Source organism: Anabrus simplex, chromosome 1 (genome assembly GCF_040414725.1).
Source record: "Anabrus simplex isolate iqAnaSimp1 chromosome 1, ASM4041472v1, whole genome shotgun sequence".
In the NCBI taxonomy this organism is placed as follows: domain Eukaryota; kingdom Metazoa; phylum Arthropoda; class Insecta; order Orthoptera; family Tettigoniidae; genus Anabrus; species Anabrus simplex.
The window spans coordinates 587603020-587620743 of NC_090265.1; the positions used below are offsets into that span (position 1 = coordinate 587603020).

Here is a 17724-nt window from a genome sequence, read left to right on the forward strand (position 1 = left end):
TAGTTATAAGAATGGATATTTAACGCTGATAAAATAATGCGCAACAGGACGCTAACTGTGAGGGCGTGATGCTATATGGAGAGCGGGAATCGGGAAGGGGATTCCCAAGGCAAGGCGTGGTCAGGTGCGACGAAGAAAGAATATGTGAGGAAGAAAGAAAGAGAGATGGGAGTTGTCTGGGGGAGAGACATGCCACCTTAACAGAGAATTTCAGCGGGAACCGACAGGCTCACCACGCTATGGAAATTGAGTCATAACTCCTATATTTGAAGGTTTTACAAGAAAGTAATAAGTTGGGAATCGGTGCCAGAATTTTCTGAAGCCATAGATACCTCAAAGTCTATTAATATATAGTTGAATAAATAACTACGTGGGAGGCCGACTGCCGTGAGAAAATGTTTCGAGGCCACATGCCAATCTCAAGTTGTTTCCCGGGACTTCCCAGCGAGTCGCGTGGGTTCCTGGATGCTATAAGAGCAGAGAAAGGTGGAAGGAGGTGAACAGTCCATGATAAGACCGCTGTCCGTGTATGTCGCGTTCTGCTGATACTCGCGCCAGAAACCTTTGTTTATGACAAAGACGGTGATTACTTTAATGCAGTTGCGCTAATGTTCATTCAATGAATCGGTGATCCGTAAACCTTTCAGTAATTATTCAATCATACGAGTGTATTTAGAAGTTTCACAGTGAGGTCGCAAGAGCCTAATTAACCGACTGTAGACAATGCCGTACGTGTAGACTTCATCATGAAGAGGTACGGGTAACCACGTAAATATAGTGTGAAGTGCGGAAGAAGTGCAAGTATAAACTAAAGTCATCTGTGTTATTCCTGCTATACGTATGGGTATGAATCAGTCGAGCATGAGATAATGACAATTTGTTCGACCGATTAGGTTGCTGATTTCAGATAGTAGATATTGCCTATATACATTCGTGCGCGGTTAAGTAGTTAAAGGGGAACATTGACTTTAACGTCGCAGATCGCCAGTACTGATTTTTGCATCGAAAATTAAATAAAAGTACCGGGAATGCTGTGCTGTTAATAAATTAGGCATTTCATTCCAGTGAAGACTCGTGCTGTGTTTCGAGAGACGTGTGAGACGTGACCTGCCGACCACAACCTCAAGAAGAAGGCCTCATGAACGAGCCACCCCTCAAGAAGACGGCTTCATGAACGAGCAACCCATGGAGACTGGACGCAGAGAATCGACCCAGGACCACATCGCTACCATGATGGGCTGAGCAGGCAGCTTAACCCCGACGGAGGGAGAAAGAGGTCTCCAAGATGATAGATAAGTGAACAGTAATTAATATATGTGTAGGGTTGGGGGGTTGTTATGCAGAAATACGGTGATTAATTTGTAAATATAGTAAGGAGTAGGATTACGGCCCATTAGGACATTTATTAAGGTATTTCCTTTATATAATTTAGGTTAAGGCATACACATTTTTATTTTATTGTCTATAGTAAGCAAGGATTAAGGTAGTTTAGGATAGTATGACGGTACACATAGTTGTAGGGAAGGTTATGTTCGAGCTTAAATCAATGTTTCTTAGTGCCCGGCATCAGACGATATCTGCTTGTATTTATAGGTTAATCATGATAGAGTACCCTTATGTTGGCAAGGGAATCCGTCTGCACAATGTAGAGCACGTATGCGGCCAGGATTTAATTGTTTACTCCATGTTTATATTGTGTTGGATTGAATGTGAGGATAATGAATATAACCCGTAGGCTATGTCTCATATATTTGCGACCCTTTGTACTATGCCAAGTAAGGGATTGAACCCAAGACTTGAGGGTTAATTGGAACACGTCGCATTAGGCGGACGGCGAGATGGATATGTATAACAATGTGTAATACTCCAGGTGGTAGAATCGAGACCCCGGGCGGTCTGTCACGGACATTGGATAGTGCAGACATGTATGTTGATTTCCTCACTGATTTATGATGGCGAGTTTCGTCATGTGTTGAGACAAGGTCAAGGTAGAGCTGAGCTCCGCATGTTTGGAAACTAAGTTATGTTTTTGTTTTGTTTGTGCGAGGGGTGCTTCACGGCCTATGTCTTGGAGGTCGTTTCCCTTGCCTGCACCGCAGGGAGTCTCGCTGCCATTTTTAAAATACAAGACGAGGGCTGGAATTCCTTCCCGCAGGCGAGACGGGCATGTGACGAGGGTTTCATTCATTCATCCTTGCTTTCTCTCATACTTTATTAACTTTGCTTATAAATGGTAGGGCGGTAGATGGAACGAGGCACTAAGAAAACTTGCTTAAGCAGTAAATTTTGTAAATATAACGTTTGTTTGAATGGACCTTGGTTCATATCCATAAAGGAGTGATATTTCATGCGAGGCTAGAAAGGTTATGTCTGTAGTTGTAGGTTCAAACTTATTATCTTGTGTGTGCATTTTCCCAAATATGTGTGGGGATCTTTTAGTGGCGTTATTTCTGCATGACAAATTCTCACCCTAGCATCATATACGTTATGTGCAGGTACAGCGTGGCTGTTCCGAGTAAGGACACATTTGTTTCTTGGATTCACTTATCGATTCTCAGCACGACAAACCAACCAGATAGCGAATAATTTTTTTTTGTTTGATGTTTATCTTATTTATGATATGAGCCTGTTGGGCATCCATTTTAGCACGATTAGTGCAATAAATTGTAATATAAAGGAAAAGAAATGTTGAGTTAAGAATACACAACTTGTGCTCAAAATGTCAGTAGGTGCGTTTGTGTTCCTCATTTCGTAGTTTAATGTAGTATTGAGTTCCCCATGATCCTCTCGTCATAAGAACCCAAGATTAACGACCCTTTTCTGCCGATGGTAGCTGAGCTGGTGCCCTTATGCAAGAACAAGAAGAGCAGGTAGGTATCATCCTGCAGTATTAATGTGCCCCGTAGGGTACAATATGTTCTTCAAAATGTGGGGGTGGGGGGTGGGGGTTGCAACTGCCCCCCTCGCCCCCGCCCCTAATCGCCGAGATACTGGCGGTCATTATTTATATACAACGAATAACTTTGCTTATATCCAAAGAATACCTTTGAAGAGGTAGGAATCAGTCATCAATTGGGCTGTGAGGGATTTCTGTGGTGAGAATACTGTAAAAAAAAGTACTGGATAGATGGGAGAAAATCACCAAATTGAAATTCTCAGCGAGAGAGAAGACTTCGACGCCATAAAAAAGATAACATTGAAAGAAGATGCCTCGAAAAACTAGAGAATTTCTGTAACGGGTACTTTCGGCTCAAATATCCCATTGGAAGTGTTTGACTGAAACCCGATCTACAAAAGGGCAACAGCATAATCAACTGATGATAAGTCTTCTTCCGCGTAATCATCTGGCTCGTATCAAAGAACAGTTCGGTGAAGAAATGTTTTGCGGGTGGATGAGTAACAACATCCCAGTACTGTACATTCTGCGAGTGAATTGTGTAATCGTGCCTCGTTGCTTGTAGAAAAAGTACCTCCAATAATTAACAATCTTGGTTAGCTTTGAGACGTTCTTAGAACAAGCGGTCGTAAAAATGTACGGTCTGAGATCCGTGACTGAAAGCACGTTCTCGGAAACGACCATAGCTATATCGGCCTGCCAAGAGCGCACTGGGAGAATCCGAGTGGTAAGCTACCTACACTCTTTTGAATAATTGAAGAGCATAACGTGTAGAGAGAGTCTGAAAACTGCTCAGTCTAGGTTGCGAAGTTAATTCACTGTTTTGAAACTAACTCGTAACCACGAACATGTACTGTAGTTTGTGTGTCCGTAGCAGAAAAGTAACTTACTCCTTTTCCTCGCTTCTCCCTCTCAGGGTTTGTTCGTTTATAATGCCTTCGCCGCAGTCAGGTCTATTACCCACTTCGTTCTGCTATCGTTAGTATCAGTGTAGTCGTGATAATAAGCAGTTGCGTTGTATAGTGGTCCGAGATTCACGTTTGGTTTGTATCTGGAAACAGAACACAGTGGAAAGTCACTGATCCTACAGTACTACAGTATATCGCACCGTTCTGGTATGTTTATTGGAAGCTCAATACAATGTTATTCTATAGATAAAAATGCTCTAGGAATCGGATATAGAAATGTACTGCCGTAAACATGGCAACGTCAGCTCCAGTATTCTTACAGCAGCGAGATTATCTACAATATATCACAAAAACCTAACATGTTACAGACATGAAAATTGGTATTTGGAATTTCCTTTAAAAATAAAACAACACAAATTTTTGTTTTCAGAAAATCCACTTAAGCTGTTGGGGGGGGGGGGGTTGAAAAGAAGTGAGGAAGGAGTTGAATTCTTTATACGAGAATACATATATCTCAGAAACTGAAGACGTTACAGACGTTAAAACTGGACTTGGAATCTCCTTTAAAAATAAATGAACACACTTTATTTGGAAAATAATATAAAAACGGGTAAATTTTTAAAATGAGTATCTTCTCCCGCTTTTCCCACACCTGTGGGGTCGCGAGTGCAAACTGTGTCGCACATGTGGATTTGACCATGTTTTACGGCTGGATGACCTTCCTGACGCCAACCCCGCGTGTAGGGATGTACTTACTATTTCGTGTTCCTGTTGTGGTTGGTAATGTGGTGTGTTGAGTGAATATGAAGAGGAGTGTGTTGGGACAAACACAAACAACCTGTCCCCGAGCCAGACGAATTAATCACACGCGATTGAAATCCCCAACCCAGCCCGGAATCGTACCCGGAACCCTGTGAACCGAAGGCATCAACGCTAACCACTCAGCCAAGGAGCGGGGAAGTTTTTAAAATTAGTATATCTACAGTATATTTCATAAACTTAACATGTTACAGACGTGAAAATTCGTATTTGTAATCCCTTTAAAAATAAAGAAACACGTACTTTTTGTTTTCGGAAAAACAACTTAAGCTGGAGATCGAACATAAGTGAAGAAGGAGTTGAATTCTCTTTACGAGGATACTTATATCTCAAAAACTAAGATGTTACAGACGTGAAAATCGGTATTTGGAATCTCCTTTAGAAATAAAGAAACCCCCTTTTTACTTTCGACTTAAAAGAGGACACTTTCTCACATGTAGAGTTCCAAGTCGCATGTTCCACATTTAGCTCTGCCAGTAGCCGGGTCATCTTAGCCCCAAAAGCCAATGCCACAAACGTGGTTTAAAGAGGCTCTGGGGTAAATTAAATGCAATTTTTTCGGTGAGTTTTTTATACTTTAGGGATTTTGAGATGTCTTAGTGCAGTACCGAGGAACAATTAATTTTTATCAACTTACCAAATCCTCGCGAGCGAAGCCGTGGGTAACAGCTGGTAGTTGAAATATAAATGTCTGTGGTCTAGTGGTTAGTGTCATCTGCTGCCCCATGAGGCCCGGGTTCGATTCCTGGCCCTGCCACGAAATTTGAAAAAAATGGTACGAGGACTGGAAAGGGGTCGCTCAGCCTCAGAAGGTCAACTGAGTAGAGGGGGATTCGATTCCCACCTCAGCCATCCTCGAAGTAATTTTCTGTGGTTTCTCCCATCTCCTCCAGGCAAATTTCGGGATGGTAACCAGCTTAAGGCCACGGCCACTTCCTTCCCTCTTCCTTGCCTATCCTTTCCAAACTTCCCATCTGTCACAAGGGTACTGCTCAACATAGCAGGTGAGGCCGCCTGGGTGATGTACTGGTCCTCCTAACCAGTTGTAAACCCGACCAAATATCTCGCTCTCTAGGACGGCGGTAGAGGTGGGATCCCTCGCCGAATCCGGGGTGGAAATAAACCATGTAGGGGAAGCGGATTAAATAAATAATAAACAGAAATTTTAAAAATAAATTTGTCTTTAACTCCTTTTGTTAATATTTTATCCCCCAGAATAATATTTACATTAAGCGGTCACTGAAACTCACGTCAATGTCAGTGTTAAAGATTTAGTGTACATGGATTTGATAATTGTCTGTGATCTGTGTTTGCCAGAACATTTCAAATATTCCACTAATACTTCCTTTTTACATCGGACATGGTATATAAAGATAAATTTGACTTTCGATTTCACGTTTGTCTGTTTTTTGTGAAAGTGTCTGGACAAATCTACTGGAATATTGCTATTTAAGTAGAAGTATAATGGAAATAAAATTAGTCTACATTTTATGTTAGGGGCTGCCTGGCCGAGGCGGTAAAGGTGTGCTCGGTTCGCCCGGAAGGACGTAGGTTCGAATCCCCGTCAGGAAGTCGTAAAATTTAAGAAACGAGATTTCCACTTCCGGAGGTGCATATGGCCCTAAGGTTCACTCATCCTACACCGAAAATGAGTACCAGGTTAATTCCTGGGGGCAAAGGCGGCCGGGCGTAGAGCTAACCACTGTACCCTATGATGTGCCGAGGTTAACAATGGTGGAAGCCTTTACCTTCCACTCCTCCAAGGGCGTTCATGGCCTATACGGAGGTGACTTCGCTTTTCGCTTTCTTTCTTTTTTTTTTTTTTTTTTTTTTTTTTTTTTTTTTTTTTTTTTTACATGTTATTTGGTTGTATTACTTTTACACTTTTCGGAGACGCAAGGTGCGGGAATTTTGTCCTTCACGAATTTTCACCACACGTCCCAATAAATCTGACACGAGGCTGATTTTCCTTTAGTACCTTCAAATACCCCCGGACTGAACCGGGATTGAACCCACTAACTTCAGCTCAGAAGGCGAGTGCTCTACCGCGAGAGCTACTCAGTCCTGCGCTAGGCTAGAAACCACTATTATTCTCTCCGACTCGTTGGCTGAATGGTCGGCGTACTGGCCTTCGGATCAGAGGGTCCCGGGTTCGATTCCCGCCCGGGTCGGGGATTTTTAACCTTCATTGGTTATTTCCAATGGCTCGGGGACTGGGTTATTGTGCTGTCCCCAACATCCCTGAAATGAAATAAAATATCGTATGGCTTTTAGTGCCGGGATATCCCAGGACGGGTTCGGCTCGCCAGGTGCAGGTCTTTCTATCTGACACCCGTAGGTGACCTGCGCGTCGTGATGAGGATGAAATGATGATGAAGACAACACATCCACCCAGTCCCCGTTCCATTGGAATTAACCAATTAAGGTTAAAATCCCCGACCCGGCCGGGAATCGAACCCGGGACTCTCTGAACCGAAGGCCAGTACTCTGACCGTTCAGCCAACGAGTCGGACACATCCCTGAAACTCACATACCACACATAACACTATCCTCCACTACAATAACACGCAGTTACCTACACACGGCAGATGCCGCCCACCCTCATCGGAGGGTCTGCCTTGCAAGGGCTGCACCCGGCTAGAAATAGCCACACGAAATAATACTAATACTAACATCATTATTCTGTATATAGGGCGATTCAAAAGGTTGCACAGAAACTGCAGTATCCCATAGAGGGTTGTAAATGCACCTTTCGAATATAAACATGCAGGCCATGTCGAAACCATGCGTCATGGCCAGCCTGGGATGTCAGGAATAACGTAGCTGTAATGAACAAACTGTGAAGATTGTTTACAAACGCTGTTCGAACTGTTGTCCACCACATTCAATGCAAAGAACCACATCGGTGTGTCCAGTGTCTGTGTGCACAAACGACTATCACTTCACTGATTGTCAGCTCTGAATTGTGTAGGAATGCAGAACAATTAGGAGAAATAAACAAAATAAACAGTCCATTATGCCATTCCTGACATTCCCAGGCTTGCCATAGACTATTCGTTCCTGTTCCCAAGTTGTCGTACTTCTACTCCTCTATGGGCTACTTCAGTTTCTTCTCAACCTTTTGAATCATCCGGTTTAACATAATATTCCTAAGTATTTTTGCACATACTTCCACAATGGTTATAAAAAAAACATAAAAGTGCGCAGACCTATACTGCCGTCCTAAGCCTAAAAGGCATATTCCAACTGTTCTCATTTTCCAGTTTTTATCATAGTAACTTTCTTGTTTAGCTAGTGGTTTAACGTCATCTAACGGATTGAAATTTATCGGCGACGTAAGGATTGGAAAGTGCTGAGATTGAGCAGGTAGCGGTCGTGGTCTTAATTAAGGTACAGCCCCAGCATTTGCCTGGTGTGGAAATGGGAACTACGGAAATAATCTTCACGGCTGCCGACAGTGGAGTTCGAACCCACTAACTCCCGGATGCAAGCTCACTGCTGTGCACCGCTAAGCGCACGGATTATTATTATTATTATTATTATTATTATTATTATTATTATTATTATTATTATTATTATTATTATTATTATTATTATTATTATTATTATTATTATTATTATTGGCATTAAAGATTTTATGAGACGCCAGAGTGTGTTCTTTAAAATGCCAGATACCAATGATACGGAATTGTTGCTTTTAAACGCCCGCAAATGTCGTCGACTCCAGTCAGGATGGAATTCGTTTCCTTGAATACAGAAGAACAAGAACTACTCGATAGTGTCATTGAAATCTGCTTCGAAAATCTTTGATCTCGAATCGTGGTCTTTTTTTAATGAAAAATGTTATTTGTTCGGGTCGTCGACCTAGAAAGATCTTTTGCCCCTACTTGCACCATCTGTTAGGAACCTGCATGTATTTGGAAATTGCGGAAGTGTATAGTGTTGAATGTGAGGAAATGCACATTAAGGACGACATAAATACCCCAGCCCCCAGGCCAGGGATATTAATCATTTACAAATAAGAACCCCTGACTCAGGAATCGAACCCGGGGTCCCTACATCGCGAGGCCGGACAATCGTAGTCTTAGTTAAAATCTAGTGATGATGTTAGTGAGCTACGTCTTCTGAAAGTGTATTTGTAGAGCGGCACAGTGGAACACTCTTTCGGATCTGTCACTGTCTACTATATCAAATTCATAATTGGGTAATTTACTACTCAGGGGAGGACCGGAGTGAGGTTTCACGCTTGGCACAGTGAAGAACTACAACCGAGCTCTCAGGCGATGACTTAATAAAGACAAAGGGTTATTCAGGAAGCATTGTCTAGCAGCTTTCGACCACCCGCAATAAGGCCTTAGATGACATGAAAACAGAGCCGAGAGCAAAGAGCTCGGCACAATAGCTCAAAAGATGGCGTAACACAAGGATAAAGTTACACAGGACCCGATACAACGTCGTGCGTCATACACGGTAAGCAGCCCTGCAGTATAGAAATCTGGTCCTGGATGTGCGTCACGAATCTCTCACAAAAAGGGATGAGCAATAACTAACGACTAATGCCAGTTCCTCGAAAGTCGAATATCATGTGCGAGCAAATGTGCGCCATACTTTCGTATTTCATACTGTGTTGAATACCATATGCTTACGTTCTTCAAAATAATTGTATTTAATTAATTGTTTTTTAGTTGTAGTTAAGTTAGGACTAATTTTCTAATTCCCATACATGCCTGGGGCGTGTCTTCTACTTTACGGGTGTTGCCACCGGCAACATACAGAAAAACAGAAAATAGGTATATTCCGTATTATATATTTTTCCTATATAGAGTACAACCTCACTCGCGGAGGCCCGAGTGCGATTCCCGGCTCTGCCACGAAATTTAAAAAGTGGTACGAGGGCTGGAACGGGGTCCACTCAGCCTTGGGAGGTCAATGAATAGAGCTGGGCTCGATTCCCACCTCAGCCATCCTGGAAGTAGTTTTCCGTGGTTTCCCACTTCTCCTCCAGGCAAATGCCGGGATGGTACCTAACATAAGGCCAAGGCCGCTTCCTTCCCTCTTCTTTGTCTATCCCTTCCAATCTTCCCATCCCCCCGCAAGGCCCCTGTTCAGCATAGCATGTGAGGCTGCCTGGGCGAGGTACTGGTTATCCTCCCCAGTAGTATGCCCCGACCCAGAGTCTGAAGCTCCAGGCCACTACCCTTGAGGCTGTAGAGGTGGGATCCCTCGCTGAGTCCAAGGGAAAAACCGACCCTGGAGGGTGAACAGATAAAGAAGCAGAAGAAGAAGAGTACAACCTCATTAATCCAGGCCGCATCAGTCCGGACTCTGCTTAATCCGGAAAGACGTTTAATAACAATACATAAATGTAAATATAATTTCAGATGTATGATTTTCAATTTTGCGTCTGCTGTCAATGATATAAAATCATCAACTTTGATTAACTCGTGGAAGAAACTTTTAATAAATGAAGTGGTTGAACCAGATACGGCTGGGTTGGGAACAGAGGATTTTCACAACACTCTCCACCAAGGTGGTGAAAATTTAGCAACACTGGAAGACATTTAGTTGTGGCTAGAAGCAGATGAAGATGATCCAGGTTACCACATTTTAACAGAGGAGGATATCGTTGAAAATGTGATATCTGTTCTGAAACGGATGAATATGACCAGGATAAAGCAGGTGATATTATTAACCCTAAGCCAAAACTTATTGAAATCAAAGACCATCTAAACTTTGTCATTAAATACGTTGAAGATAACAACGATTAAAACTTATCTGCACTTCCGAGGCATCTGCGTGAGTTAATTATTAAACATATTAATGTGAAAGGAAGACAACAAAAGGTCAGCAGTTTCTTCAGACCAGTAAGCGTGTCAAGTGTGGTCAATGAAGGTGTGTCTTGACTGCCATGTACTAATTCTGTACTGCACTGGTTATTCTGAATTTTGTAGGGCCGAATACTGTATTGCATTGTACTTTGTTTACTAAATAAACTTTGTATTTCCTAATTTAAAATACCCTACCGTACGCGCTCTTTTCATTAAACGGAGTGTTTAAATATGTACCGTGGCTCATTTGATAAGTTATTTTGTTTAATCCGGACTTTCTGATTCGGACAACCTAGAGCCTCAATTAGTCCGGATTAATGAGGTTCTACTGTATTCTATATTTTCAATATAAATCCACCATATTCCTGGAACACACGTGTTTCGGCTGTTTCAAATGCTTTCCGGATGGACTGGAAACTCTTGATGAAGTGCTACGCCCGTTCTGCTTACGCTTCTGTTCCGTATACATACATCAACATCGCATGCGTCTCAATCGCAGTTTTTCCCTATTTGTAACAAAACTTGATGTTTATGCGTTGCTCCATTGAGCTATAACACTAGTCTTCACACGCACTACGTTCGACTGGTCTCAACAGACTAACCTGCTTCATTTCCATGAGTTCAACATTAAGTGGCGCTTCTCTATTCAGATGCAATAGCATGCCGAGTTACTACACATTACCATTCCTTTTATCGGTCCATTCACTGTACTGTTTAAGCTTGTTTTATAATTATGGTAGCTCTGAAACTAATTCCAATACTGTTAAAAGAAGTTGCTTTACGTCGCCGACACAAACAGGTTTTATGGCGAGGATGGGAGAGGAAACGAAAGGGCTAAGAGTGGGATGGAAGGGGTCGTGGCCTTAATGAAGGTAAAACCCCAGCATTTGCTTAGGTGAAAATCGGAAAAACGGAAAACCTCTTCAGGACTGCCGACAGTGGGATTCCAAACCACTACCGCCCGAATACTGGATACTGGCCGCACTTAAACGACTGCAACTATCGAGCTCGGTAAATGATAATCTAAGTAAAACAACAATTGACCATTCACTTACACATTCATACCCGAGTCATTCCACAAGTCATTTCGACGAATCAACCAATTATTTTTGGCAATCCACCATAAATTTATTAATAGCTATTTGCTTTACGTCGCACCGACACAGATATGTCTTACGGCGACAATGGGATAGAAAAGGCCTAAGAATTGGAAGGAAGCGGCCGTGGCCTTAATTAAGGTACAGTCCCGGCATTTACCTGGTGTGAAAATGGGAAACCACGGAAAACCATCTTCAGGGCTGCCGACAGTGGGGCTCGAACCCACTATCTCGCGATTACTGGATACTGGCCGCACTTAAGCGACTGCAACTATCGAGCTCGGTAAATTTATTAATAGCTAAAGAAGTTTTGAGGCTTTATTTGCCCAACACTATCCGGAATTTTAAGGAACCTGTTGCGTATATGGTAATTTAACTTTCTCAATAGTATCTATGTACTTTGCTTGCCACAGCAACATTCGGAAGTGATAGGTGACATACTGCGACACAAGCAGCGTCACTAGGCAGGCCAGTGAATTAATTACTCTGTGGTTGGGCAGTTCATCTTCCGCAGCTTGTCCATCATTTGTTAGCGCTCTCCATTGTTTGTGCCCAGAGCTCCACACACCATGGCATTCTAGCCATGCTACTCTTGCCATTCTGGAATTGATATAATAATAATAATAATAATAATAATAATAATAATAATAATAATAATAATAATAATAATAATAATAATAATAATAATAATAATAATAATAATAATAATAATAATAATAATAATAATAATAATAATAATATGGCCTCAGCTATTGTGTGTAGGCGACGTCATCTAGGCTGCATACGTGTTACATTTCGATGTTCCGTTTTATTCTGCCAGATGTCAGAGAAACGGATCTTTGTTGGCTGAGTTTTTAATTAATGTTGGGTAAACACCAAATGTGTAACCAGAGATCTCTTACATGCCGACATCGTACTTCGAATTCACTTTTTTCCGACCCCTGCCTGGTTTGAAGTTGTTATCTTGGGATGTGGAAGCTAGCATTCCAATACTGATTCACAGAGTGTAATAATAATAATAATAATAATAATAATAATAATAATAATAATAATAATAATAATAATAATAATAATAATAATAATAATAAATGGTTATGTTTCGGGGCTTAGAAGAGGAGAGAGTGAGTACAGATTCTTTGGTTGTTCCTCTCTTAGTAGACTCTTACGAGATGCTCTAACAAATGATGGAAAATCTGCGGAAGATGGACCGCCCAAACACAGAGTAATTAATTCACTCGTTACGTGCCAGAAGCGACCTTGCCGGATGTGACCACGTCAAAATCGTGCCGCTAGCGACCGATTTGATTAAGCATTTTGCCGCATGCGACCAATCAGTCACCACTGATCTGTGTTTAGGGCAGTCCCGAAGTGGCAGGTTGTCTACCGGCTGTTAAATAAATAAAGAAATAAATTACAACACATTGCAATTCCTTTTATCGGTCCATTCACTGTACTTTTTAAGCTTTTTTCATCATTATAATAGCTCTGAAACTAATTCTAATACTTGTTTAAAAAGTTGCTTTACATCGCCGACACAAACAGGTTTTATGGCGACGATGGGAGAGGAAGCGAAAGGGCTAGGAGTGGGAAGGAAGGGGCCGTGGCCTTAATTAAGGTCAAATCCCAGCATTTCTTAAATATTTTTCTTATATATATATACTGTATATAAATATAAGTATATATATCTTAAATATTTCTTAAATAATTTCAGAGAATTTGGTAATTTATCGAACATTTCCCTTGGTAAATTATTCCCGTCCCTAACTCCTCTTCCTATAAACGAATATTTGCCAAAATTTGTCCTCTTGAATTCCAATTCATATTGAATTCATCTTTCCTACTTTTAAAAAACACATGTCAAACTTACAGTATTCGTCTACACAGGATGGAAGGTAACTGATGAACCAAATTAACACAATAGATCTTGGAGAGATTATAACAATGCCGTAATTTTCAGGTTTGTAGCTTGCACCGAACGAGGAGATGTTCGGTTGGCCAGATCTGTAGCTGCTTTTCTCGGTACACCTCATGGGAGTGAGCTATACGTATGTACTATGCCACTGTGTGAGGGTGTTGTAACATGCAGTGCCGTAAGGCCGTGAGATAACCTGTTTGGTACCTTCTCCCAGATATAGAAACGCAGCTCATTATATGGGTACGTTGTAGGATAAAACGTAAACGTATCACCATATTTCGAGTTTCCCTCAGGGGTGTTACGTAAATTAGGGACAGTAGCTACTTATAGGAGTGGTTCAAGTGACATTGCGCTTAGTGGTGGTACTTCGCAGTAAATTCTTCAAAAGCAACTTAGGAAGATGCTGCTCCGTTATTTCTGTTCCCCCAAAATCCAGGGAGTGATCCTGATGATTCCCATGAACTGTATCGATAGATAAGATAACTGTAAAACAAATAACTTTCGTTAAATAATTTTTGTACAATTGGCATTACGTTGCACCTACACAGATAAGTGGTATGGCGACAATGGGATAGGAAAGGGTTAGGAATTGGAAGGAAGCGGCCGTGGCCTTAATTAAGGTACAGTACCAGCATTTTCCTTGTGTGAAAATGGGAAACCACGCAAAACCAACTTCAGGGCTGCAGACAATGGAGTTCGAACCCACTATCTCCCTAATGCAAGCTCACAGCTGCGCGATCCTAACATCAGAGCCAGCTCATCCGGTCGTTAAAATATTACTAAACTTGTGATATTCTAGTATTCAGTATAGAATTACATGATCGTACATTTCCCCCCCACATTTAGGGTTTTGACCTTAAACTATGGCTTGCAATATTTATGGCCGATCTATGTTTTCTCTGGAGATGGAATATCTCTGTTTATGACATTGAAAATTATAAACTACACTGATTTAGTTTTCAATAACGAGTTATTGAGTTGGCTTTAGATATTACCTTTGTGTGATGTAATATATGCATGTTTTATGCATGTGATAGACATGTACTTCTTAATTCTATTTATAAACTTGCCATGGAATTGTTGGGATTGTTCTCTGTAAAGGCTTATTTAGTCTGTGTTTCCCAATGGTTACATAATTACATGTTGCGCACGGTTTGCAATTGCAGTAGTTCGCTATTTGAACAGAATTTGAACATAGAGAACAATTTCATTCCCTACCCGGTAAGCAGTGCTATACAGTTTTGGCCCCTTTTCTAACTTTTTCTGGTTCTGATTTACTTATCCTTATCTTGGATAATGACATAGCTTATTAAAATGAAAATTGGGTTGTCAACACTGGTCGCTTCCGGCACGGTTACAGATTATGCGATCGCTAGTGGCACGGGTCGCATGCGGCACGGTCGCATCTGGCACGACACGAAGTCACTGGACTGCCTAGTGACGCTGGTTGTGTCGCAGTATGTCACCTAACATATCCACATGCTGCTGCGGCTACCAAAGTACACAGATACTATTGAAAAAAGTTTAATTACCTTATACTCAACAGGATCTTTAAAATTCCCCGTATTGTTGGGCAAATAGAACCGGCTACACACTGCCTTAATTTTCAGTGTAACTGAAAACGAGAAACGTTTGTACTGTACTTCTCACTAACGCTGACGCTCACATCTGCAACATAGATGTTATTTTTACTTTTTTTTTTTACAGTTTTCTTTACATCGCACCGACACAGATAGGTCTTAGGCGGCGAAGGGATAGGAAAGGGCTAGGAGTTGGAAGGAAGCAACCGTGGCCTTAATTAAGCTGCAGCCCCAGGATTTGCGTGGCGTGAAAATAGGAGACCATCGAAAACCATTTCCAAGGCTGCCGCCAGTAGGGTTCGAACCCACTATCTCCCGAATCCTAGCTGACAGCTACGTAACTCAAACCTCACAGCTACTTGCTCGGTAGACGTTATTTCGTTCTGTTTTGAGAACAGAGTGTTCACCGCCCATTGTTGTAATCGACTTGCAAGTAATTTTGATGACCGATCATGTCAACTGTAATCCCTGTCACGAATGATTGTACATTTCTAGGTCTGAAAATTCCCTGATCATTCAAAACTTAAGAGGCTTGCTCACTGACATTTGATTTGTTAGATTTTAGAATTTAGAGTTGACCTTGGTCTGTGCTTTTTGACACTGTCACGAAAATTATTTTACTATGAATGATTCCTCTATAAATTAACTAGATTCTAAGAGTGAAACGAGAAATTCCGCTAGAATATCTTTTTTTTTTTTGCTAGGGGCTTTACGTCGCACCGACACAGATAGGTCTTATGGCGACGATGGGACAGGAAAGGCCTAGGAGTTGGAAGGAAGCGGCCGTGGCCTTAATTAAGGTACAGCCCCAGCATTTGCCTGGTGTGAAAATGGGAAACCACGGAAAACCATTTTCAGGGCTGCCGACAGTGGGATTCGAACCTACTATCTCCCGGATGCAAGCTCACAGACGCGCGCCTCTACACGCACGGCCAACTCGCCCGGTCGAGAATATCTTGAGGCCGGGTATAACTGACGCCAGGGTTCGGTGAAGGGCCGTGGCCCAATGGTATAGAAACACTGGCGTAAACTATTGTACATGTTGTGCCGACGCCAAGTAACTGGGAAAAGGTAGAGACGCGCTAGAAGACCCTGATGTGGGCGATCTGTGCTTGTTCAGCCTTTGTGACCCCTAGTGTTGGGCACGAACTGTTTGCATGATTGTGTGAGGGTCTCTGTTACACACGTGTTATGGGCAATGTCTCGAGACAAGGTCGCACAATGATAGCAAACTGACCTCGGATATGATAGCGCAGCTGTGTTCATAACATTCACGTGGCTTGACTGTGAGTCTGGTAAATAATAATAATAATAATAATAATAATAATAATAATAATAATAATAATAATAATAATAATAATAATAATAATAATAATAATAATAATAACAATACCCGTGTGGGGATTTACCGGTTACCTCCATCGGGCGCGTCTCATTGGAATTGGGGAAGCTCGCTGGCTCTGCCGCCAGCAGAGTCAGGGGGGTAGTAGGGAAATAAAATACCACCGTGAAAAAAACTGGTCCCCTGCCAGGGTTACGGCGAAGACTGGTAAATGACCAGAAGCCACAAAAGATCTTGAGGCAACCTCTAGGGCTAACAACCCTAGTTGTAAAAGGATGGGTACCCGTCCAAAGCAAAGTCAAGTCAAAAAGCATGATGGCACAACATTTCAAGAAACATACCCCAGGGGGTAAATCTTCGGATAAATCCCTCGTCGTGAACGCCATGGCGCACGAGTCTCGTTCGGATTCTGGGGGAGACTCGACATCATGCAAGAGACGAGTCGGAGCGTCTCGGTGTACCACGAAGTGTAAAAAACTCAGGCCAAAATCTAAAACCTTTCTAGCAACTTTCAACATAAATTCACTTACACAAACTGGCAAGCTGAAAACCCTCACCAAAGCTCTTCACGAAAATCAGATATCCATAATGGCCCTACAGGAAACAAGGTACCCAGATGAAGAGATTTTTGAATCCGAAGGCTACCGATTTTTCAAAAGCAAAGCGCAAAGAGGAATCCTCAATGGAGCTGTGATGCTTGGAACCGCGTTTGCTGTTAGAACCAAGATCCTTAAATCGGTTGCAAATTTCGAACCTGTGAATGACAGATTGTCTATACTCACAATTAAATGCGCGAACAAAACCTACGCCCTAGTTAACGCACATGCTCCTACAAACGATAAGAACAAGTCTGATCCAGACAAAGTTGATAATTTCTGGGACCTACTGGATGAAAAATTAAACAAAATCCCCAAACACCATGTCAAGCTTATTTTGGGTGACTTCAATGCCCAACTAGGTCGTGAACACAAATACAAGCAAGTTATAGGAAATTACCCTGCTCACAAAAGAACCAATCCCAACGGCAAAAGACTGGTGTCCATTTGCGAAAGTCACAACCTGCAGGTCATGTCGACCCACTTTCGCCATCTACCCAGAAAGCAAATGACTTGGCGTTCTCCCGTCCAAGCTCTCGGAGAGTTCCAAATTGATCATGTTGCAATCTCCAGGAGAAACAGCCCTGAGATTATGAATGTCAAGGTAAAGAAAGGCATCAATGTGGCCTCAGATCATTATATGTCTCTTATCAAATTCAAACCAATTTCCGCAAACACAAGGAAGACAACCAAACATATCACACGCTTCGACAATGATAAACTTCGGCAAAGGATCGAGGAGT

The 17724-nt window shown here is 42.0% G+C and overlaps 1 long non-coding RNA gene across 1 annotated transcript in view; it reads left to right on the forward strand.

The window, feature by feature from the left end:
- The first annotated feature begins 3439 nt into the window (after positions 1 to 3439).
- The window catches only part of LOC136870540 (uncharacterized), a 55184-nt gene continuing 40899 nt past the window's right edge, over positions 3440 to 17724 (forward strand). The window contains exon 1 of the long non-coding RNA XR_010859758.2: positions 3440 to 3623. This is a non-coding gene — a long non-coding RNA (uncharacterized lncRNA). The remainder of the gene's footprint in view (positions 3624 to 17724) is intronic.